The sequence below is a fragment of the Rhyacophila brunnea genome, unplaced genomic scaffold (assembly GCF_057557595.1).
Source record: "Rhyacophila brunnea isolate RB1 unplaced genomic scaffold, BYU_Rbru_1.0 scaffold_13, whole genome shotgun sequence".
NCBI lineage: Eukaryota > Metazoa > Arthropoda > Insecta > Trichoptera > Rhyacophilidae > Rhyacophila > Rhyacophila brunnea.
This window is the reverse complement of record NW_028232785.1, coordinates 15,827,305-15,850,955: the sequence shown is the minus strand read 5'-3', so window position 1 is coordinate 15,850,955 and position 23,651 is coordinate 15,827,305. Positions and strand designations below refer to the sequence as shown.

Below are 23,651 nucleotides of genomic sequence, written 5' to 3'. Positions count from 1 at the left end.
CTCGTAATTATTCAATTCGTAAATAAAAATTCGAGAGCTTTTTTAAAAGCTCTCTCTCTATCTCCCAAAGTGTATTCCGTCTGTCCAATATCAATGTTAAGAGCTTTTAAAAAAGCTTCTTTTTATGTTGTGAAAAACTGCACGATAGACTCGCATGCGGTCCGCGGTCTCCGGTTGTCGACCACTATATTTAAACAATCTATAAAATGCAATTGAACATTTATTACAAGTTTAGTCTGGCTTACATTTTTGGATTGTATTAAAGATATTTTGTAATTGAATCGACAATGTGTCTGTCAAAATGTTTAGTAATAATAATTGTTATGTTTGGATATATATTAATGGTAAGTCTTTAAAGTGAAGTGAAGTGTTATTTACTAGAGAGATATTAGAGACATTTTGACGGCAAAATTAAGAATCGTCCATAGATGACGTCATAAAATTTACACCCCTCCCCCAACCAGTATATTTTTACATAAATTGTTCGCCAGTATTGTATAAGCTTTAATTATTTATCACACTTTCTTAATTTTTAGGCTTTATATGTACCTCTCTCCCATGGGAACTTATAACGTAAAATCATGTAAATTCAGTCAAACCGCACTAAAGTATATGGTGACCTAAGTCTTGGGTAACTGTTCCTGCAGGTCTTTTCTTAACGGTTATCACTTTAGCACATTTTCGTTATTTTCATTGGTCCAAATTATCATGGAAGGTATTCTATAAACAAAACAGTTATCGGCGGCTGTCTCTATTACGGTGAAAATTTAGGTTGGTAGACGTGTCGCTGAAATTTGGATACTTTCGTGTTGCCGAACCCAGGCGGATAAGACCAAACACAAGCACATAAACCCGAACCAGAAACGAATTTTGTATTTACACGTCAGATATATCAAAATAACCTACAATTTTATTCGTCATGTCATTGCGATTGCAGTACATCAGTCGAATCTTGCATCTCAATTCTCAATATGTAAATTTGACATACTCTGTCTCATTCTCAAAGTTCATGATCAACCGCCAGAATACCTAAAGTGATAAATGTGATATATTTATCACAATTAGCTCTTTTTGGATGTGAAGTAATATGTTGGAATTGCTGAGACATTCCCAGTCATAAAATTACTGATGGTTCACAACATACGTAGGGTCTCAAGATACGCTTTATTAAGACCGGGTGTGGATGTGGTTTGGTGAGACTATTAACTTCAATGTATTTTTTTGTAAATGGCATATAATATTGTAAATAATGTTTAATTATATATTTCAGATAGAACGGGTAGACGCTCAAATAGAAGATGCCAACCCAACAATACTGCCTGGCATTGAAAGCAGTACTACAGAAAAGCCACAAGTTGAAGATTTGTTTGACGTTTTTTCAACAACCAAAGAGATACCAACAGTTGATGATCATGTAACGCAAAGAGCTATATTGTTGAGAGAATTAAACGACAATGGAAGTGGAACAGGTGTGCCAATTGTTGGAGGAATTAATACAGAAGAAACTACAACAGTTAATTCAGCAGTTGTAGAAGACGTAACAGTTACTGCAAAGGATATTATAATCATTGATGATCCCACAACAGAAGCAACTGTATTGTCAATGATGATGAATAAAAGAATAAAAAGCCTCCCACTACCGCCAGAACATAGTACTCAAGAGAATACAACAGTTGGTTCAGAAGTTATAGAACACTCAACAGTTTCTGCAGATAGTAATGGGGGTAAAAGAATCACTGACGATGGTGTAATTATTGGTGAACCCACAACAGAAATTCCTGTGTTATATAATATTATGACTAAAGACCGAATAAAAGGTCTCCCACTACTGCCAGAACATAATACAGAAGAGAATACAACAGTTGGTTCGGAAATTCTAGAACATTCAACAGCTACTGCAGATGGTGATGGATTTAAAAGAATCACTGACGATGGCATAATTATTAGTGACCCCACAACGGAAATTCCAGTGTTATATAATATTATGGTTAAAAACCGAATAAAAGGTCTCCCACTACCGCCAGAACATAGTACAGAAGAGAATACAACAGTTGGATCAGAAATTATAGAACATTCAACAGCTGTTGCAGATGGTAATGAAATTAAAAAAATCACTGATGATGGTATAATTATTAGTGATCCTACAACAGATTTACCTGTCATGTATATGATGGCTAAAAATAGTATAAAAAACATTCCTCTACCACCAGAATACAGTACAACAGAAGGTTCTGAACTTTCAGAACATTCAACGCCTGTTGCAGACGGCAATGAATTTAAAAGAATCACTGACGATGGTATAATTATTAGCGAGTCCATAACAGATTTGCCTGTCGTGTATATGGTGGCTAAAAATAGAATAAAAAGCCTTCCACTACCACCAGAATACAGTACAACAGAAGGTTCTGAAGTTTTAGAACATTCAACAGTTTCTGCAGATGGTATTGAATACAGGACGATTGGAGGTATCATTATTGATGATCCGACCACAGAAGGTGCTGTATTGTCTAAGATGAGTGCTTTTCCACCGCCACCAAGGAAAACAATATATGACCTTAATATAAACACTTTAGAAGTTGTGAAAAGCACAACAATTAACAGAGAAGGGTTTGAAGAAAAAAGAAGAACAGAAGGTTCTGAAATTTTAGAACATTCAACACCTGTTGTAGATGGTAATGAATTTAAAAGAATCATTGACGATGGTATAATTATTAGTGACCCAACGACAGATTTACCTGTCTTGTATATGATGACTAAAAATAGAATAAAAAGCATTCCACTACCACCAGATTACAGTACAACAGAAGGTTCTGAAATTTTAGAACATTCAACAGCTGTTGCAGATGGTAATGAATTTAAAAGAATCACTGACGATGGTATAATTATTAGTGACCCAACGACAGATTTACCTGTTTTGTATATGATGGCTAAAAATAGAATAAAAAGTATTCCACTACCACCAGAATACAGTACAACAGAAGTTCCTGAAGTTTTAGAACATTCAACAGCTGTTGCAGATGACAATGGATTTAAAAGAATCACTAACGATTGTATAATTATTAGTGACCCCAAAACAGATATACCTGTCGTGTATATGATGGCTAAAAATAGAATAAAAAGTATTCCACTACCACCAGAACACAGTACACCAGAAGTTCCTGAAGTTTTAGAACATTCAACAGATTCTGCAGGTGGTATTGAATACAAGACGATTGGAGGTATCATTATTGATGATCCGACCACAGAAGGTGCTGTGTTGTCTAAGATGAGTGCTTTTCCACCGCCACCAAGGAAAACAATATATGACCTTAATATAAACACTTTAGAAGTTGTAGAAAGCACAACAATTAACAGAGAAGGGTTTGAAGAAAAAACAACAAGTGGTGTTATTATAATTGATGATCCTACTACAGAAACGGCTGTGTTGTATAGATTAAGTGGCAATTTTTTGAGAACACTACCTACAATATATGAGATAGATGAAAGAGCAATTGTTTCAGAAGAAAAAACAACAAATGGTGTAATTATAATCGATGACCCTACAACTGAAACAGCTGTATTATCCATAATGGAAGAAGACATTTTAAAAGTTATTCCTCTTCCTCCTATAAGGGCGCAAAATAATGTTATAACAACGATTAGTCCAAATATTGTAGAACATATTGAACATAATACAAAAGGGGATATTATAATAATCGATGATCCAACAACACAAGGAACTGTCTTGGAATTAGTGATGAGTGAAAAAATTGTAACAAATATTCCACTTCCTACAACAGTTTTATCAGAAGAAACCACTACAGTTATTCCAGACGCTACAGAAAGGACAACGGTGATTCTTTCCGGAGCTGCAATATCTGGAATAAATCTTGGTGGAGCAAATAGTATTTCGACTGTTACACCAAAAGAAATTGAAGATACAACAGTTTTTTCGGAAACTGCAATATCTGGAGGTCACAATGAACAACATCCATCAACAGCGAAAGATAATGCATCAGTCATGCCAGACATTGGAGATGAAATAACAGTTATCACAGATGTACTGAAAATCAGAGTTGGGCGAGTATATTTAACTTTTAAATAACACGAGCGATCGCATAAGACTTCTTCCGCGTTAAATACGGAGAGAAAAAATTTAGAACCTAACATATTTGTGGTAGGTTCTCTCGTAGAACTCCTCACCTCATATTGACGCAAATTTTCAATCTGCGTCTTAGGTACGTCATATTTTTGTAAGTATGCTATTTTCAAGAAGTTATTTTTGAGATATCGAGATGAATCGAGGGCATCCGTTGTTTTTTCTCCCAAGGTGAAAAATTAACCTCCTATTGGCATGGTCCCCACACCAAATCAAATTTATTTATTTTACATATAATGAACATAACAAATTATAAATTCAAAGCGTTCACGACATGACATAAAATAAGTGTTATTAATTTTTAAAAATAAAAATACAGAGAATAAGTAATAAAATAAGAAATAAAATAAGCAACAAAATAAAAGTAGATGGAAGCAGAGAGTGAACTTTGATAGACCCTATCTTAAAAACTTATAAAACAACGTCCACCTAAATTCACCCTCACGTAAGTGGAATATATCAATATCCGAAGCGATTTAATTAAACATGGTTACTGCCCTCCCAATTATTGGCATTACTAATGGCAGGTTAGTTCTGCACCGTGGGAGAACAAACAACGGATGCCCTCGATTCCTAAGGTAATTATCAGAGACACACAAGCCAACACCACCAAGAATAGCAGAGTTCACATTTACGCCGCGTATAAGTCTGAAAAAATATGTAGCTAAATAAAGATCCCTTCTAAATTTTAAGCTACAGTATGTAAGCATCCCTAAGAGAAAATCAGTCGGATAGAGCCACGGATAATATCCATACAGCCGGAAGTAAAGGAGTCTTAAAAATTTCTTTTGGACTCTCTCCACTATAAGGCCGTACTTAAACTGATGCGGGGCCCAAACGATGGACCCACTCTCAAGTCTGCTTTTGATTAAGGAGTTATAGAGAATTTTTAGTACCGTAACATCCGAAAAGACCCGGGAAGTACGCAAGACAAAGCCCAACATCTTTTGCGCCTTTTTACAATTGGTATCTATATGACCACTAAACGTCAGTTTACCGTCAAACGTAATTCCAAGATCTCTTAAAGATGATATTCGCGAGAGAACTCTGCCATGCATCGAGTACTGGAAAAACAATACTCGTGAGGCTTTAGTAAACGATAAAACATTGCATTTATCAATATTGAAGTCCAGTTTGTTACGCCTGCCCCAATCTAATATATTATCTATATCAAGTTGGAGTTGACGTCAATCGTCGAAGGTGACAACTTCCATGAAGAGTTTCAAGTCGTCAGTAATCAACAAAAACATAGCATTATTAATTACCAATGCTATGTCATTTATAAAAACACATCTTGAAGCGGGCCCTCAGGCTAGGATCTTTGGCGGGCCCCCAACTTATCGCTGAGGATAAGGGCAGTGTGACGCTCTACAGTAGCGTTTTTCAAATTTTGGAAGCGGTGAAATTAATGTGTATATTTAGTGTTTTTTTTGTATATTTTAATACATCCATTTGAATTATGGAGTTATTGAATATTCACGTACCTACAACCGCATAATTTTAAATAATAATATTATTGAAGGAAGATAAAGATAAGACTTTTTTTTTACTAGTGAAGCAAATTTGTGATGTGTGTTTATCTCACTTATCTGGTCGAATCGCCTCGCCGGGCCCCGTCAGATCATCCCCATGTGGAGGCCATGCCTATTGGTAATGACCATTGGAAATGTAATGACTCTGTTCAACCAAATCACTTTCACCTGCGTGAGATGAGTATAATAATAGGTGGCAATTGTTTTATAAATTTCTTAAGATAGGGTTTGCTTAGCTCATTCGGTGTACTTCCTTGTATCTAATTTATATTTTTTTTGTATATAGGTACACTTTTCTACTGTTTAATGCTGATTTTTAAAAAAAAATTATTGTACCTACCTAACGTTTTATTAATATTTCTTTTCTTCTAAATATCTTGTTGTGAACGTCTTAGATTAATAATTTGTAATGTTCACTAAGTAGGTATATGTAAAAAATAAATAAAATTTGAATGAAAGTTTACTGAATTAGTAGGAATAATGTAGTTTATAAGCTGTATACGTTTCATCGATAGGTATAGGTTTGGTAAATTTTGAGTTATAATCGAACAAACAGTAACTCCAGTTATATTGTTTTTTTTACCATGTACGATCCTAAGAAGAATATATTATGGACCTCCACGGAGTTATTAGAGGATTATTACCACCTATGGTTAGTCACTTCGATCCTTCAAGTGAAAATTGAATTACTATTGATACCAAATATCATAATGCCAAAATCCCCCATCAAAAATCCTCCAATCGGCAGAGTTGGGAATATAATGATAATATTATTGAAACTATAAATGAGTCAAGGCTAGACCAGGATGCACAGCGAAACAAACAAAAAGAAAATTACCGTTATCTGTTTCTGGGCGGACGAAGGATCGAGTGTAGGTACGGTCAGTCGGTAACCTACCCTTGAGCCTTGAACGTCACCTTTAAATACGATTTGCCACCTTTTTGCGCCAAAGCGTGCGTTTACAAATGTTATTAATAATTAATTGTTACTTGTCAAGCGAAATATACTTAGGTACCATGTCCCTGAATCCGTGTTTTTGTAAATCAACACCCTACGTAATCCCGTAACTATCATATTTACTTATATTCGATTTTCATTGTTGCAGGCCTTCAAACGTGCGTGCCAAATTCGAAGACAGGATGCTGGGTGGAGAAGAAGTCGAGAATGAGACGCCAAGCCCTGGTGTTGGCTTCCGCGTAACATCAACTAGTTTAGAAGAAACCGTTAGACCAGTGATTAGTTTCAAAAGAAGCTACCCCATAGTAACGGCTGCAGAAGCCAGCAGTGAAGAAAATAGCTCTACAAATTTCGATTCTAGACGTTCCACTTATGCTATCTCTATTGAAGTTGAATAGGTGTAGCGTTTGGCTACCACGGATTGCATCTTATGGGTCTAGGGTACTTAGTAATACTTTACGTTATCGTTGAACAATAAAATATAAACTTGAACACTCTTTTCTTCTTTTTGTGCCATATCCGTTATCTAATGTGACCATATGTACTGATTTTACTAGTACAGTTGGTAATATTTTTTTCTGACATTGACAGTTTAGCCGGCTGTGACAATAATAGAATACGTCAATGTTATGTCATCGTTATTAACAAAACACACGTTGCCAAATGGAGCTCCGGACATTGGTAGAATGCGAAATTTTAGTTTGAAAAAAATCTAGTGCTGCTATCAACAAATCACATGCGTTTCGGGCTGCGAGTCGAAGACGCCAGAAGACATAGACACACCTACGAACTGGTCATTCCTATATCGGCTCGCCGGTCGCCGTATCAAAATATCTATACGTTTCGAGAGGTTACGTGCGACCGTCGCTAGGTAGATGTGCGCGGTTTTCACACGCAAAATCGGATCGACGTTCCTAGAAGGTTTGATTTATGACTGTGCGGCAGACGAGGCGAGTTTAGATGTGGGAGCCGGATAATGAGTAAGTACAACATAAACAATATTAATGTAGGTCATTTTTAATTTTTGGACATCCATGGCGCCGGAAAAGTGTGTCTTCAATGACGAGTTAAAATTGAAATATTCCATTCATCCAAAATGAATTATAAATAATGTCCTGGTTTCTTATTTAAGAAAATGGTTACCTTACTGGTATTGGACGTCGGAGATGAGTCCAGCCACTTTTTCCCTGTACCTATATCACAAATGGGTTTATAGCCCGAAACAACTGTCAACGTAAATAAATGACTCAGATAAAAGAGAATTAACAAAAATAACTTTATTTATTTTCAAAACCATTATAATGCAGTTAATACGTATAGTACATGTAGTCATATTTGTGAAAAAATCATCGGAAATAGTCTTTTGGAATGTTGCTTTGATTAAACCGTGAAAATTTGTGTATTTAAAAGTTTAGTCTTAATAAATCCTGAATTTGTCGAGCACGCCATCGCAGAACTCGTTCATTTGCCAAGTGGCGACGCTTAGCTGATGGTTCTTCCTCTTCCTCACCCTATCACAGTTGCCATTAAATCTTTTGGATAACACACCAATCGCTTGATATACTATTACAGCACTGTAAATATTTTTCACAATATTATGAGAGTATCATTTTGTTTTCTTTCACGACCCGATTAAAATAAACAATTTTCCCGATTTTTCAAATTTATAATTGAACGTAGTTATGCAGAATGTAGCCAGTCCACAATAATGTCGAACTGAGATAATAGGCGGCCATAGACGGACAGTTCTCGTAACAGGTTGAACATGGCACAGACGATAACTGTTCAATAACTGTACGTTAGTGGCCACACCACAGATCAGTTTAACTACCCCATTTAAATCTGTCGAACTGTCAACAGACGTGCCCATATACGTACAGTTATTGTCTGTGGCAGATCAAGTGTCAAAACTGTGGAGGTTATGTTCGCGGAGATCATACGCAGGGGTACCTACCTAGTGTTAAATTAGTTTTAAGTAGGGTATATTGAACGATATTGATTTTGTTAGATTTATTATTTGTAAAGTTGTTGATTTATTAAGTTAACACTTCACAATATTCGTAATTATATAATATGAGTAGCAAAAGAATACGCAACAAAAATAATATACTTCTTATCGAACGAACTTAGAAGATTATGACAGAACTGTCAAAATTTGCCGCCAAATCGCGCCAGCTACTCCTACTTTACGACACAGCTAGCTAAAGTCACCCGAAAACTTTCTGTGGGTTGAAATTCCAACAGTTTTACAAAAACAAGGGAGTGGGGGGTCGCTGGCAGTTTGAACATGGCACACATCTGACAGGTCGAAAACTGTCCGTCTATGGGCGCAGCAGATTATCTACCAAAGATAACTGTATGGCCGCCATTACGTATTAACTGGCATGTTCAACCTCTTACGAAAACTGTACGTATATGGCCGCCTAATGGCACTTTAGCAACAACATGATGAATAAAAATAAAAATGTATGTAAAATGCAAAATGTAAAATTGTAAATAGTATTTTATTTCAAGAATATTTTTTTTGCGGCCTGGCTATTTTCAGCAGAACGTAGAGAAAACCTTCTCGCATCTGATCTAAATCATATCTCATTTTTTTTATTTTTCGTGGACTGGCTACTTTCTGCATAAATATGTCCAATTTGCGTATAGTGTAACTCCGTTTAATACGTCTTCTCACTGTTTCGCTCTCTCTTACACATTTTCATTTGTTTTCTCTCATGCGTTACAGATAATTTAATAATTAGGTAAGTAATATATATATGTTGATAATAAATGGACTCATTGCTTACCAATTAAATTTGTTTATATTAATATCCGATGATGCAAGTTTCTATTTCCATAAATACTATCTACAAGGAAAATATTGCATGTGTACCAACCTACCCATTGTTTTAAAAATTAGTCTATTTAATATTGACTAAGTAAAATAATAAACAATAACATTATATATTATCATATACATACTACTGAATACATATATATACCCATTAGGTCATGGGTTGCCAATCTTTATCGAGTCATGGTCCTTTTTTATAATAGTCTATTTTAAATGCGGATTATCAATTATCAAAATTTTATTAACTGTTACTGTATTTTTAGACACTTGTAATCTAAATATAATATATATATATATATGTATTCTATTTAACATTTCAACATGCCCATTAATATGGCAATGATCTTAGGAGGGATCCCGTACGCTCCCAGGGGCCCGATTTCCTAACTATCGTCTCGTGTGGCACCAGACGACATGACGTAATTGTGACGTCAGCCAATACATGCCGCCCGCTCGAGCGTGTATTGGCTGATGTCACAATTACGTCATGTGGTCTGGTGCCACACGAGACGATAGTTAGGAAATCGGGCTGCAGTATCCTTCAGAGCAGGGTTTCCCAAACTTTTTCTGCAATGGAACACTTCGCAAACCCGGAAATTTTAACTGAACACTTAGTTTATTTTGTAGGTTATTTATTAGCGCAGCTAACCATTCTAACAATTTTGGCAACTGTTGTAAAACTGACAAGACTTGCCAACCGGTCAGTTAAGAACAATATACACCATCTTTTTCATGCGCATGGTGTGAGAAAAGATGGTCCTCCGTCTGTACCTAGATCATGGCCCCCACATCCCGAAGCGGGCCCCTAGGCTAGGATCTTTGGCGGGCCCCCTACTTGTCGCTAAGGTTAAAGGCAATGTGATGATCAACAGTTGTATATTCCAAATGGTGTTCGAGGTAAAATTAAGGGTATTTTTTAGCGATTTTTTGTATTTTTAATACACCCACTATTACGTTGATATGCACAATTATGGACATGTCAAATATCGACAATAATCAAAAATTGTAAGTATGGCAAAACCACATATCATTAAATGATGTGAATTTTTTTTTTTACTATTAGTGCATGTTTGTGATGTGTGTTTATCTCACTTGGCTGGTCAATCTCTCATGCCGGGCCCCCCGTAAACCAAACCATAATAAATAAAAAAATATTTTTCTATCACTATAAAATATCCAAAATTATGTATGGTTAATGGCATAATTTTAGATATTATTATCACGTTTTTATTAGCTCGTATTCTTGTTTTCCCAGTAAGTACTCATTTTTTCTTGTTTGTCCAAGATTTGTATTGGACAATTGAAGATTTTTAACTAACTTCTCGACTAGCTAGAGATTTGAAACTTTTAGAATATATCATAACACGACGACAATGCATTTTTTCAATACTTTTAACCATCTTTAAGCAGAATTGAATTCATTTTCAGTTAATTCTGTTTTGTATGGAAAGTTATTTTTTCGAAAAAAAAAATCGTATCATTCGTACTATTGTTAAGAGGTCCTAGCAACTAAATTATTAATATATACGTCAAAATGACATTCCAGTAGGTATTCTATATTTATTCAGTATTTCTATCAAGTACAAAAACTATTATAGCTATTATCTATAATAGCTATTTTCGCAGGGTTTAATTGATTTTTAAAACTATCCAACACTATCAGTTCAAGGAAAACAAATACGTATGACCAATGATATTATTAATGGACAACGCACTCAAGACAGTAGCCAGCAAGTAAATTCGCGCAAAGCGATATTCGCACATGTATACGTAGACGTCATGCAATTTATATTATGCGATATTACGCATCGGGAATTTATAGCAATATCACCTTTATTGTAATGGCGTTAGAACAGTGTTTCTAGTGTCAATGTTCATTTGAGCGAACCCGTTCGAACCGAACCATTCGGCAGACCCGACAAAAAGCATCGGGATTTATAGCAATATCACCTTTATTGTAATGGCGTAAGAACGGATTATGCCATTCGGCAGACCCGACAAAAAATTGAGTGTCATTTTTTTCTCGAGATGCTTCGTCCATATTAATGTCATTGCGTATGACTGATAAAGTTTAATGTGCACTATTTATTTATGTCGGATCTAGACAACTCCACCCCTCACCACTGTCATGTACATTTCTCTGAGTCCTGACTAAATGTTATTTTTCACACTGTTTATTTTGGTGTGATCAAACAATGAAACGATTTACTCTTCACAGACTATGTAAAATTTTCTGGAGTAAACCAAAATCCGCTAAGGGTTGTACAATCCATAATGATAATCATAACTTCCTGTTCAAATATATCGAACCTTTTATCATTTCCAATGAAACCACTTTGGAAAGTTGTAGTGTGCATATTGTATTCATTATCTGATCCTTCAGCTACCCATTAGCAACACATGATCGACGGGACGTCTCTACCAGTAATTTATAAGTAAATAAGAAATAATAAATTATTACCTGTAGAAACTGAGGCCTACTATATTCATACTGGGGCCGGAAACTGCAAATTTCGATCGTAGTGCTAGTTGTTGTTCATTCTTTGGATGAAATATTATGGTAAACTGTTTCAGTGACGTCCCTAGACAAAATGCCGCCCCTAGGTAGTCAGCAGCTACGTCTATCTCGGACAGCAGGTGTCCATAGACGGAAGCATGCACGATGAAATTGCTCGAAGAACAAAGCTGGGATGGACTGCTTTCGGACGTCTGAATAGTATCTTCAAGAGTGACCTACCATTATGTCTTAAGCGTAGGTTCGACCAATGTGTGCTACCTGTGCTCACGTATGGCTGCGAGACGTGGACCCTCAACACGAGAGATGTCCGAAGGCTAAGAGTCGCACAGCGAGGCATGGAGAGGTGTATGTTGGGCGCGTAAGGACCGTAAGAGAAACGAATGGGTTAGGAAGTAGACAGGAGTACGCGATGTAATAGACGTTGCCAAACAGCTGAAATGGAGTTGGGCGGGGCACATTGCTCGCCGAAAGGACGGCCGCTGGACAAATTCCGTCATGCAGTGGTACCCAAGGGGCATGAAACGGCCACAGGGTCGCCCTAAAAGCCGCTGGATTGACGAACTGGTAAAGTTCGGCGGAAATACGTGGCAGCGTACGACACAGGACCGAGAGAGTTGGAAGAAGCTAGGGGAGGCCTTCATCCAGCAGTGGATTGACCCCGGCTGATGATGATGACATAGATTGTAGGTATAGCAGTGGTGAAGTTGTCGCAGCTGTCGGATCGCCCATAGCATACCTAAATTATTATGGTTTGATTTTGGCAGGATTTTTAATAGAATTTAAAAAAACTAACTAGCAGTCATTATAGTCTTTGTTCAATGAAAACAAATACTTAGGTTTGCCTGACAAAATTTAGTGTGCACTATTTATGTCAGATCTTAACAGCCTACCTCCACTATTCGCCACTGGTATACACGACTAAACTTATAACAACGTTTTTTTTAGCTCGTATTCTTATTTGTCCGGTGGTTGTTTGTCCGGTACAAATGTTGCAATCGATTTTTAACTAACTTCCCGATTAGCTAGACATTTGAAACTTTTAGAATATTTATCAGAACACGATTCCAATGCATTTTTTTAATACTTTTAGCCATCTTTAAGTAGAATTGAATTAATTTTCAGTTAATGCTGTTTTGCATGAAAAGTTATTTCGACGCCATTATTGGTTGTTAGGGGTCTGGGGTCCTAGCAACTAAATTATTAATATATAGATACGTGCGTTACTATGTAAATCAATATACTTATGTACAAATTTTTTGATCGTTTACGCTAGTCAAGTCAAGTTTATATGGTTCAACAGAATTTTAAAACGTTGTACTTATAATATATAAAAAGTTCTTTTTATCTTGTAATTATTTTTAATATTTTTTACGTCTATTACCAAAAGGTTTCAAGTTGTAATTTTTAGTATTATTAGTAGAGTCCTCGTAGAACCCCTGGGTTCTGCCATAACCCTGGTTGAGAATCACTTACTTAGATAGAAGTTAAATGACTTTAGTTTGATACTCTAACTAGGACCACGTTATGTAATAATCAATACAAATATATATATAATATGTACAGAAAAACTAATTATGAATTACAACTTACTGCTAGTAAATAATAACAATGAATGGAGAAAGTTTAAATTTTCTGAAGGAGGCCAGGAGCAGAGCTGTTAGAAGCCCAATTTTATTTAAAGGTTCGGGTTTCTGGGTTTGGTAGCAGTGAAAAAAAAACAAAATGAGGTTCGATTCCATCAAGTCAAAAAATGGAAACTTAGCTTTACGGCTAACTTCCGGTTCTTTTAAAATACTAAATACTTACATAACATGCAATATCTACTATCAGTGTTGGAGATTCTATATTAGGCTATTATTTAAAGCTTACTCTTAAGAAAAATAAATTTTAATTGCCTATTAACGTACTTGTTTTAATAATAACTTCATTATTTTATATTTTACAGAAATAATATAATTTGCCAACGACATCTGTCTGTAGGTAGAGTATATGCTTCATAACTTTGTACTCCGGCGCTAGGATGAAAATGATATAAGTAATATATTATGCTAAACATATTTTTTACATATATTATCTATTTATTTATAATACAATTGAATATCATTTGATTTAATTTTATGCGAGGTAATCAAGCAAAGAGGCGTATCAGTGTAGTAAAAAGTGCAAAGTTATAAAACGTATAGGTACTCTATGTATTATAAATTGATTGCTTGCTTGCCTAACGAGACCGACATGTACATGACACTAATATAATAAAAAAAAATACTGCAAGTAGTTTCGACCATGTCACGCATACAACACATACATACGATTACACACGTATTGTAAAAAACACACACACTATGTCAAAACTAGTTTCATACTATCGCGTGGTCTGAGGCTGTAGGTATTTCACACTAACGTGCTTACAGCGATGTAATTTTTGTTATGTACGGCCACTGGATTCAATATCGAATGGTCTCGCGGCCAAGACTCTTGACTGTCGTTTTCATATAAAAAAATATGGTAAAATATAATAAACTACTGTTTCTTTTATTCAACGAATAATGTACACGATTTAAGGCTATAATTCATCTGGGGCACAGTCTAAAACGATCGTGACTACGCGATGCGAAGATTTTGCAAATGACGCGTGCAGAACAAAACATATTTTGTCATAAAAACTCAACATGCGTCCATTTAATGTTATGTTTATTGTTCTATTACTAATAATAATAATATATTCATTAAAATGTTTTCTTTTTCAAGTAAATGGGTAACGTTTTTTTTATTAATCTTTATACGATTTAAGAATTAATACCCCCATCGCCATCATAAAACAAATTGACGTGTTCACAGCTCGGCTTTTGGTCTCCGATTGCCAGCCAGTCCGAAATTTCGTCGCACCTATAGTTGAAAATTATTTGCCGTTTCACTGAAGTACCGTCTTAAGAGTGGTAATATGTTTCTTTATTGAACATTCATAATTAGAAAAAACGTCAGAAAAAGTTGACTAAGTCAATTAATTGGGTTCGGTTCCGGTTCCATTTTTACAGCTCTGAACAAGAATCGCCATGAATGATAATGATGACACCCTGTGGTATTTTTTTTAAAACAAAATAACATGTTTTTCATTCCAATTTCTCAGAAATACATAAAATATTAATGTATTATCGAATTTAATGGTCACATAGAAATTCTTTATAAAAATATGGGTACATACTTACTTATTTCAGTAATATTTAATATATATATACTTATATTAATTATTACTAAGTAATGTATCTAAGTAGATAATTATTATTTTAGGTAACTACTAGAATTAAATAAATGAATATTTTTTGATAAACAAAAACATTGGAATTTCTATTTGATTATATGGATTCTGCTAAGTAGGCACTAACTAATTCAATACGTAATAATGTGTAGGTATAGATAATAATATTTATATATTGTATTTTTTAAGAAATGTCAATTCTACGTACCTAATAATTGTTTTGCAATCTAGTACTCTCGGTTGACCTCTTGATTTGTTGACAGTATAGCGATTTTAATGTAAACGTCGGTTTTTGTACGGTAAAAACGTGGTATGTGCTAAATTTGACACCTTTTTGCAACTGACTAATAATGTTTAAGGCACAGAACAGATAATAAATAGAATACCGATAGGCTATATTCAATACGCCGCATGTTGATGCAGGGTTTTTGAATGTGCGAGTGAAAATGAAGCACGCATTATGCACGTGCAATAGTGTGTGTAATACACCAACATTAAATCAGCGTCAATGCATAAACCGAGAGCAGTTTTCAGTATTCGACGTACAACGTATTCTTGACACATGTGTAAGCTTAACCCGGATTCTTCCTTACTCGAATCGGTTACCTGCTATCGCCTTACCCGTTAGGTATTTCAGTTCCCATTATTTCTGAGTTCACTTGTTTAAGGCTATACTTCAGCTGGGCCACGGTCTAAAACGATCGCGACTACGCGACGCGAAGATTGTGAAAACGACGCTTGCAGAACAAAACATAATTTGTCATAAAAATTCAACATGCGTCCTTTTAATTTTCTGTTTATTGTTCTATTAATAATACTAATAATATATTCATTGACATGTTTTCTTTTTCAAGTAAATGGGTAACGTTTTTTAGTAATCTTTACACGATTTAAGAATTAATACCCCCGTCGCCATCACGAAACAAATTGACATGTTCACAGCTCGACTTTCACTCTACGATTGCCAGCGAGTCTAAAATTTCGTCGCACCAATAGTTGAAAATTATTTGCCGTTTCACTGAAGTATGCTCTTAAATAACATTTTCTTGTGTTTCCTATCCGATATAATATAGTTGTTTATATCTTTTCGTCAATCTGTCATAATTTAATTGTAACGTCATTTAAGATACCCACGATAGCCGCGCGTCTTAAGCGTCGGCCTATAGTGTCGTAGGTCCCAGGTTTTAATCCTGGGTCTGACAAATACACATATTGTTTTCAATTAGTGTTTGGAGTCAGAGTATGGAACTAATAGGTTGAACAAGTGACTGACATCTATTTCTCGTAAAAACAAAATCTGTTAAACCTTCACTCTTTGGAGGCACGTTATTAGGATCGGACATGGTCGGAATAATTACCACAAAAATGATGCTTGTGCCAATATTAGTGTTCTCCATATTTGTATACGGAGTTGAGTCATGCACCCTGAAGGCAAGTGAACGGAGGACAATTGATGCCTTCAAGATGTGGTGTTGGCGACAAATGCTTTTATGGACGTATACGTATTTATTGGACAGAACACATGACATTTTTTGGACATATTGGAGAAACTAGTGGTTTTGGGTGGCCTCCAGAGAAGACGAAGCAGAGGAAGAGCGTCGGCGCGCTGGAGCCACTAAGTTAAGGAGCTGACTTGGGCCAGCATTCATTATGCCCTGAGAGAAGAGGAATATCGAGAGGGATGTAAAGTCTTGGTAGCTCAAAGGATGGTAAAATTCAAAAGCGGTCACTATCCTCAGCCATGAGGGTGCAACCAAGAAGAATAATTGTATACATCGTCTTATACAATATACCAGATGGTATCTTATAGGAGGACATGTTCTGCTTTTGAAGCTTTGCAAGCGCTTCACTGTGAATAAATTTATGGTGAAAAATAATAAAATTGAACTAAAATAATAAAACACTGTTTAACAACGTCGCAATTAGATAGGACATACATAGCTTAGTAGTCAGAGCATATGGGCACGAATCCCAAAAGGTGCGGGCTCGAGTCACGCTGGGTGTCGTTTTTTTTTTTTTTTTTTTTTAAAGAAGATTCTAGTGGTTCTGAGGTGTTTTAAAATATTCAATTTTATTTATTTTCACATGAGTACCTACAGTGAACATTACAAATTATAAATCTAAGACGTTCACAATATGACATTTAAAAAAACAAAGAAATAATATTAAAACAGTTTAAAGAAGAAAGAAATATAATATGCATTATCACAAAAACAGTAAGTATGAAAAGTAAATAGGTACATTATAAAAATTATAAAAAATATAAAGCATGGAAGCACACTGAATGCGCTAAGTGATCCCTATTTTAAGAATTTAAATGTCTCAACATCCGATTTGGTTGAACATAGTTGTTGCCCTCCCAATTTGTATCAACGATGGCAGGTTCGTTCTGCAATTTGGGAGTACATACAACTGATGTTCTCGGTTTCTAAGACAGTTATCATGGACACACAAGTCTACTAGACATGGCTCCCACAAGGGGGGGGGCTGACAGGGTTCTAGCCTGGGGGCCCGGGCTCAGGAGGGGCCCGGCGAGGCCAGTCGATCAGATAAGTGAGATAAACACACAACACAAATTTGCTTTAATAGTAAAAAAATCGCCTGCGCCGCTATTTTCCTTCATTAATATTATTAAATTATTTAAAATTATATGGTTGTACGATAAAATTTTTAATTGTGTATCGACACTCGACAATTCCTTAATTCAAATGGATGTATTAAAATATACCTACAACAAAAAACACTAAATATAGGTAGATGCCGCGCGGCTTAAGCGTTGGACTATCACACCGTGGGTCTCCGGTTCGAATCCTGGGTCTAGCAAGTACACATATTGTTTTTCAATTTGTGTATGAGTCAGGGTATGGACCTAATAGGTTGAGAAAGTGGCTGACATCCATTTCTCGTAAAAAAACAAAACTCTGTTAATACAAACCTCTACTCTGTGGAGGCCCATATGATCCTATTAGGATCGGACATGGTCGAAAAAAACACATTAATTTTACCGCGTACACCATTTGGAAAACGATGCTGTAGAGCATCACACTGTCTTTATCCTTAGAGATAGGTAGGGGGGCCCACCAAAGATTCTAGCATGGGGGCCCGGTTCCGGATGTGGGGGCCATGCTACTAGAGTACTAAGTACTAAGAATGGCAGAGTTCTCATTTACAATAGAAAAGAATAATAATGTTTTAGTATGGTAAAACCACAGTAACTTAATTAATATTGCTAAGTGAAAACACAGCGTTATTTAGATTAACACTGTGTTTTTACATAGTAATAAATTATTATATTTTGACAGCAGGCAGTTTTTGTTCTTATGAGACGTTATCACAATATAAGGCAGGAACAAAAAATATTATTATAGAATAGAAGAAGGTTTTTTAAATTATTTCTTTGGAATAATTATTAAAAGTATTAAAATAATATGGCATTTATATCGTTTTCATTAATACTGATGAGCAAGTAGTAGTCAATTACTATCAGTTTAATTGGACTCAAAAACAAAAACATATCGATAGTAAAATAATATACATACGAAATTTAATGGTTTTCTTGGATTTGAATGTTTATTAAATTCCAGATAATATTTCGGTTTTCAAGAAGAGAGATTTCGACAATAATTATAATGTTTTAATTCTCGCTATACAGACGCGTTTTTTATAGCAGGCGCTTTCAACCGATGGCACCTAATAAATATTGTTTTAATTAATAATTGCGAGTATTTAATTACTGGCAATAAATATCACCAGTATTCCCAATTTAGCAATTTTCTTGCCAGATATAGCATTTTTCGACAGGCATCTAGCTTGTGGCGTTTTTGCTAGCATTTTTTGATGCCTCCAACAGCTTTAGATGTACTAAAAATACGCTAGATATTTCGTTTATTTATTTTTATTTGCATCAAATTTCTGACTATCAAATATTGACTACGTTCTTGTGGTTATTTAAAGTCTACCTTCTTAAGAAAATATAAATGTAAAAAACCAAAAAACATTTCAATAATAAAAAAAATCAACTCTCAAAGCAGCAGAGCCATCCGCCTCTAAGGATTCAAGAATACATATGTAAGAGCATGTCAGAATATGATAGTCGCAACGTATACATGTTTTAAACCTATAGATATTTGGATGCGGCGATCGGCGAGCTCGTATAGGAATGACCAATTCGTAGGTGTTAGCATGGGTCCTGTGCAGGTCTGACATGGCGGGAGGCTCTGGTTGGCGATGTACCGAGGGAAGTGGCGCCAACTTGTGCTTGCCCTATGTCCCAATGTTGGGACGTGACAGGGTGGAAGAAGAAGAAGAAGCATGGGTCCTGGCATATTCGATTTGGAGCCCGAGAAGCATGCAACTTATCGAAAGCAACATCAGATGTTTTTTTTTCAAACTAAAAAGTCGCATTCGACCAATCTGCGGTGCTCTATTTGACAATGTGAGTTTTGTGAATAACGATGACGTCACATCGATGTATTCGACACGTTGCAGGCGGACGAGTTTTGATGTGAGAGCCGGCTAAGAACTACTAGTTAAATTCGTCGCAATTAAGTAGGATACTCGTAGATTAAAATTGCTTAAAGCACATTGGCGCTAATCTGAGGTGTTTTCTAATTATATAAGTATGTATAACATTAAAAGGTACTGTTCGGTTATACGGAATACAGCGGAAAACGCATTTTGAAAATAGCCAATAAACTGGATTATTTGTTAGTTTGGGTTAGTTTAGGTTAGGTTAAGTTGGGTTAGATTAGGTAAGGTTAGGTTTGGTTAGGTTGACCTAACAAATAATCCAGTTTATCGGCTATTTTCAAAATGCGTTTTCCGCTGTATTCCGTATAACCGAACAGTACCCATTAAAATTATTATGAGTTGTGTTGATGTGGTCGGGTTTGACCGCATTTTACGGCCAGTGCGTTCCGACCCGCAGATGTGATACCTCTGCCCTATCAAGTTAATTGCGAAATGTATTTATATGACATAAGAGTGCGACGAAATCAACAAACTGGTTATTGTGGCAAGTTCAGTGATAGACGATTGACGTATTCTAATAAATTCTACAACAGCAATTTATTAGAGCTGTGACTGTTCTACAAACAACGCGAAGCATTCAACCACAATGTGAGTATTTATCTACTTATTTGCTTTATTTTGTGTGAGTTACAGCCATATTTTGATGGTGATATTATAATTTATTTATTTAACAAAGACAAGTTGAGTACATAACAAATTATTAATTCAGGACGTTCACAACATGACATTTAGAATAAAAAGTACAAGAAATCAGTTAGAGAAAAAACAAGGTGGAGAAAAAAAACAAAGCAAAAAATAGTTTTATACAAAAGAAATAAAACAATTATTCAAAAAAATACAAATTAAACAATAAAATAGAATTTAAAAACAGAATATATAATGGATCGCCAAAAACATGGCCCCATATCCTGAGGCGGGCCCCCAGGCTAGGATGTTTGGCGGGCCCCCCTACCTATCGCTAAGGGTAAAGGCAGTGTGACGCACTGTAGTAGAGTTTTCCAAAATGGTGTACGCGGTAAAATTAAAGTGTATTTTTAGAGATTTTTTGTATTTTTAATATGTAAATTCATTAAATTTGAATTATGGAGTTGTCGAGTATCGGCACACAGTTAAAAATTGCATCGTACAATCAAATATTTAAAATATTAATAACATTGACGTAAAATAGCGCCGCAGGCGACTTTTTTTTACTATTAGAGCACATTTGTGATCTGTGTTTATCTCAGTTATCTGGTCGACTCGTGACGCCGGCCCCTTCCTGAACCCGGGCCCCCAGGCTAGAGCCCCCTTGTGGGGGCCATGGCCAAAAATATCTACATCTCTAGGGAGTGCATTGACCAGCCGTAGAGCCCTCGCTATAATTGATGTATGGTGAGCCTGACATGACGAAACAGCTTTCACCCAAAATAAGTCGGTCATGGCTGCGACCACGCAATTGTAATTGACGGGTGCATAAAAATTCAAATTTTCTAGAATGTCGGGATGATTATATTAATTGTATCCAAAAAACACCCTGTAAGTGTAAATAAAAATATTATATCTGCCCATAAAGCAATTGAAATTTCTGTATGTACCTATCTACTTTCTAAACATTTCCTATTTGAACAGCGTTTTGACTTTCCATGATAACTAAACACAAATTAGCAATAGTTTTATTTCAATTTTGTTATCTGTTTGTTCCGTTATAATTAAAAAAATACCCATCAAAATTGATGAAACTTGCCTAGCTTTTAGACGACATTGTTGGTCCCAATTTAGTCGACTTTAATAATATAAATATTATATCAAAACGCTCTGAAGTTAAGATAAAACAACGTACTTGTAAAAGTCCACCATTAGTTCGAAATTAAGTTATGAAATAGCAGCGGAGGAAAGGTGAGGTACGGGTAGAGAATCCTGGATATCAAATAATCATTAACAATAATAATATGAAACAACGTATTAAAAATTTCTTCACTGTGTAGGTATAAGTAGGTAGTCAGTAAACACAACAATAAGGGAAATTGACTACCTTCTGTATTCTCAATTGTGGAGAAATAAAGGATATTAAAGTTTGTCACGTAAACGAAGCGCGCATTCAATATTGGTAATATTTAAAGACATTCAGTGGGGTTTATATTAGTTGCGTTTGATGGCTTGACCGTGATTTAGTCATCAAGCAAAAATGGTTTCTGTTTTTGGACTATGGCGAGTTGCTTTGGCTTATATTATTAATCAGTTTACACTTGAGTGCATGGCGTCTTAGGTAACTGCTCCTGAGACATTCCCAGTTATAAAAAAAAATCCTGATCCTTTACATTCAAACGTGATACGCTGGATTAAGGCCGGGTGTTGTTTGGTGAGACCGTTAACTTCAATGTTGTGTGTTCTGTGTGTATAGATAGTAGGTAGGATAATATGTCTATTATTTCCAATTTCACGTGGTCGAAATCGTGAGCGATCGTTAATACTTAAGTAATATAAATACCTAGTATCAGACACATTCACAGGCGTGTTCAAAAAAATATTAACACATCATTATGATAGATATTACAAACAAAAGTTGTAGTTAGTAGAAGATTCTTCTTTTCATCCATTTCTGATTAATGTAAATTGAATGAGGTAAACAAAGAATTAATGGAGGATACCTATTACCTATATTCCACTTACGTGAGGACGAGTTTACGTGGACGCTGTGTTATAAATTCTTATTGCCTAATATTGTCGGTTCGGTGAACAATTAAACGGTCATATAATATTATATATCATTATATAATGGAAAAACGGAACGCAAAATGAAGATTATAAATTCCATTGAATAACTTTATTTACAGAAAATATTTGACTATGACCTGTTCAATTTGATAATACTTTAAAAAAGTGCATAACTACGGACATCTATTCTATACACAAGGGTGTATATATATAGAATCGGTGGCCATCGGCGGCTATCGAGGATAGTTTATCATATGTATGTATTGACGTATTATAATTGTTACAATAAGTTAGCCGTCTAATCTGTCAAAACTTTTTGACAGTTCAGGCGGTTAACCGCCTCAATACATAAATATGATAAACTATCCTAGATAGACGCCGATAGCTGCCTTGTGTATAGAATTAATAGATGCGCTGATATGGCTTTTAAAAAACTAACCAACCGTAACTGCTCTCTAACTGTAAATTGTAGACTTAGTTCAATGAAAACAAATACTTACTTACTTTTAACTGACAAAGTTTCGTCTCTGTTCTGGCAGAAGAGACTAACTGGAGAATACTAGTTTTGAGTAATTTGACTTTGAAGTTGTAAAAATGTTTGAAATGGTCTATCATGTGAGTTTATTAAGTAATCGTAAAAAGGATGACTTTAAAATAAAGACTGTTTATTTATTAAGAAGGTTTCCAGACGGTAAAGTTTGAAATAAGAAACATTTTGGTATAACTAACTCAATATGTCATTTTTTCGAATTAGTGTCTTCTGCCAGAATAGTGACGGTTTATTGTGGACTATTTATGTCGGCTAGCAGCCTACCCCCACCCTTCGCCACTACCGTATATTGTGTATACCTATCTCAATTTAAGATACATAACCTAACAAATTTGCTGACAATTTGAAACTAAACATGTAATAGTGCGGTATTGTAAGTCAATATGACATGTTAGGTACAAATTTTTTTGATCGTTTAAGCTAGTCAAGTCAAGTTTATATGGTTCAATCTTAGACTATAGATACATATTATGGTTTCAACAGAAAATTTAAAGACGTTGTATATAAAAAGTTCTTTTTATCTTGTAGTTACTTATGTTACTTTAAGTTTTTATATCGTATTACAAAAAAGTCTTAGTCATAATGTTAAATAAATAAATTTCAATTAAAATTTGAATGGCAAACAGTCCTAGAATA

At 35.2% G+C, this 23,651-nt stretch overlaps 1 protein-coding gene and 2 long non-coding RNA genes across 4 annotated transcripts in view; all 3 read left to right on the top strand.

The window, feature by feature from the left end:
* The first annotated feature begins 233 nt into the window (after positions 1-233).
* Positions 234-3,368, top strand: LOC147076647 (uncharacterized). 2 transcript variants are annotated; one of them, XR_015069346.1, is made up of 4 exons: positions 234-344; positions 1,271-1,780; positions 1,971-2,495; positions 3,249-3,368. It is a non-coding gene; the product is annotated as an uncharacterized LOC147076647 (long non-coding RNA). The 2 variants fall into 2 exon arrangements; XR_015069345.1 differs by lacking the exon at positions 3,249-3,368 and having other exon boundaries at positions 1,971-2,612.
* Positions 3,369-3,905: 537 nt separating this feature from the next.
* Positions 3,906-7,125, top strand: LOC147076646 (uncharacterized). The gene is made up of 2 exons (XR_015069347.1): positions 3,906-4,059; positions 6,777-7,125. It is a non-coding gene; the product is annotated as an uncharacterized LOC147076646 (long non-coding RNA).
* A 13,124-nt stretch (positions 7,126-20,249) lies between these two features.
* Positions 20,250-23,651, top strand: part of LOC147076645 (gelsolin-like) — a 94,155-nt gene continuing 90,753 nt past the window's right edge. The window contains exon 1 of the mRNA XM_085940386.1: positions 20,250-20,359. The gene's annotated coding sequence lies outside the window, so the exon portion shown is untranslated. The remainder of the gene's footprint in view (positions 20,360-23,651) is intronic.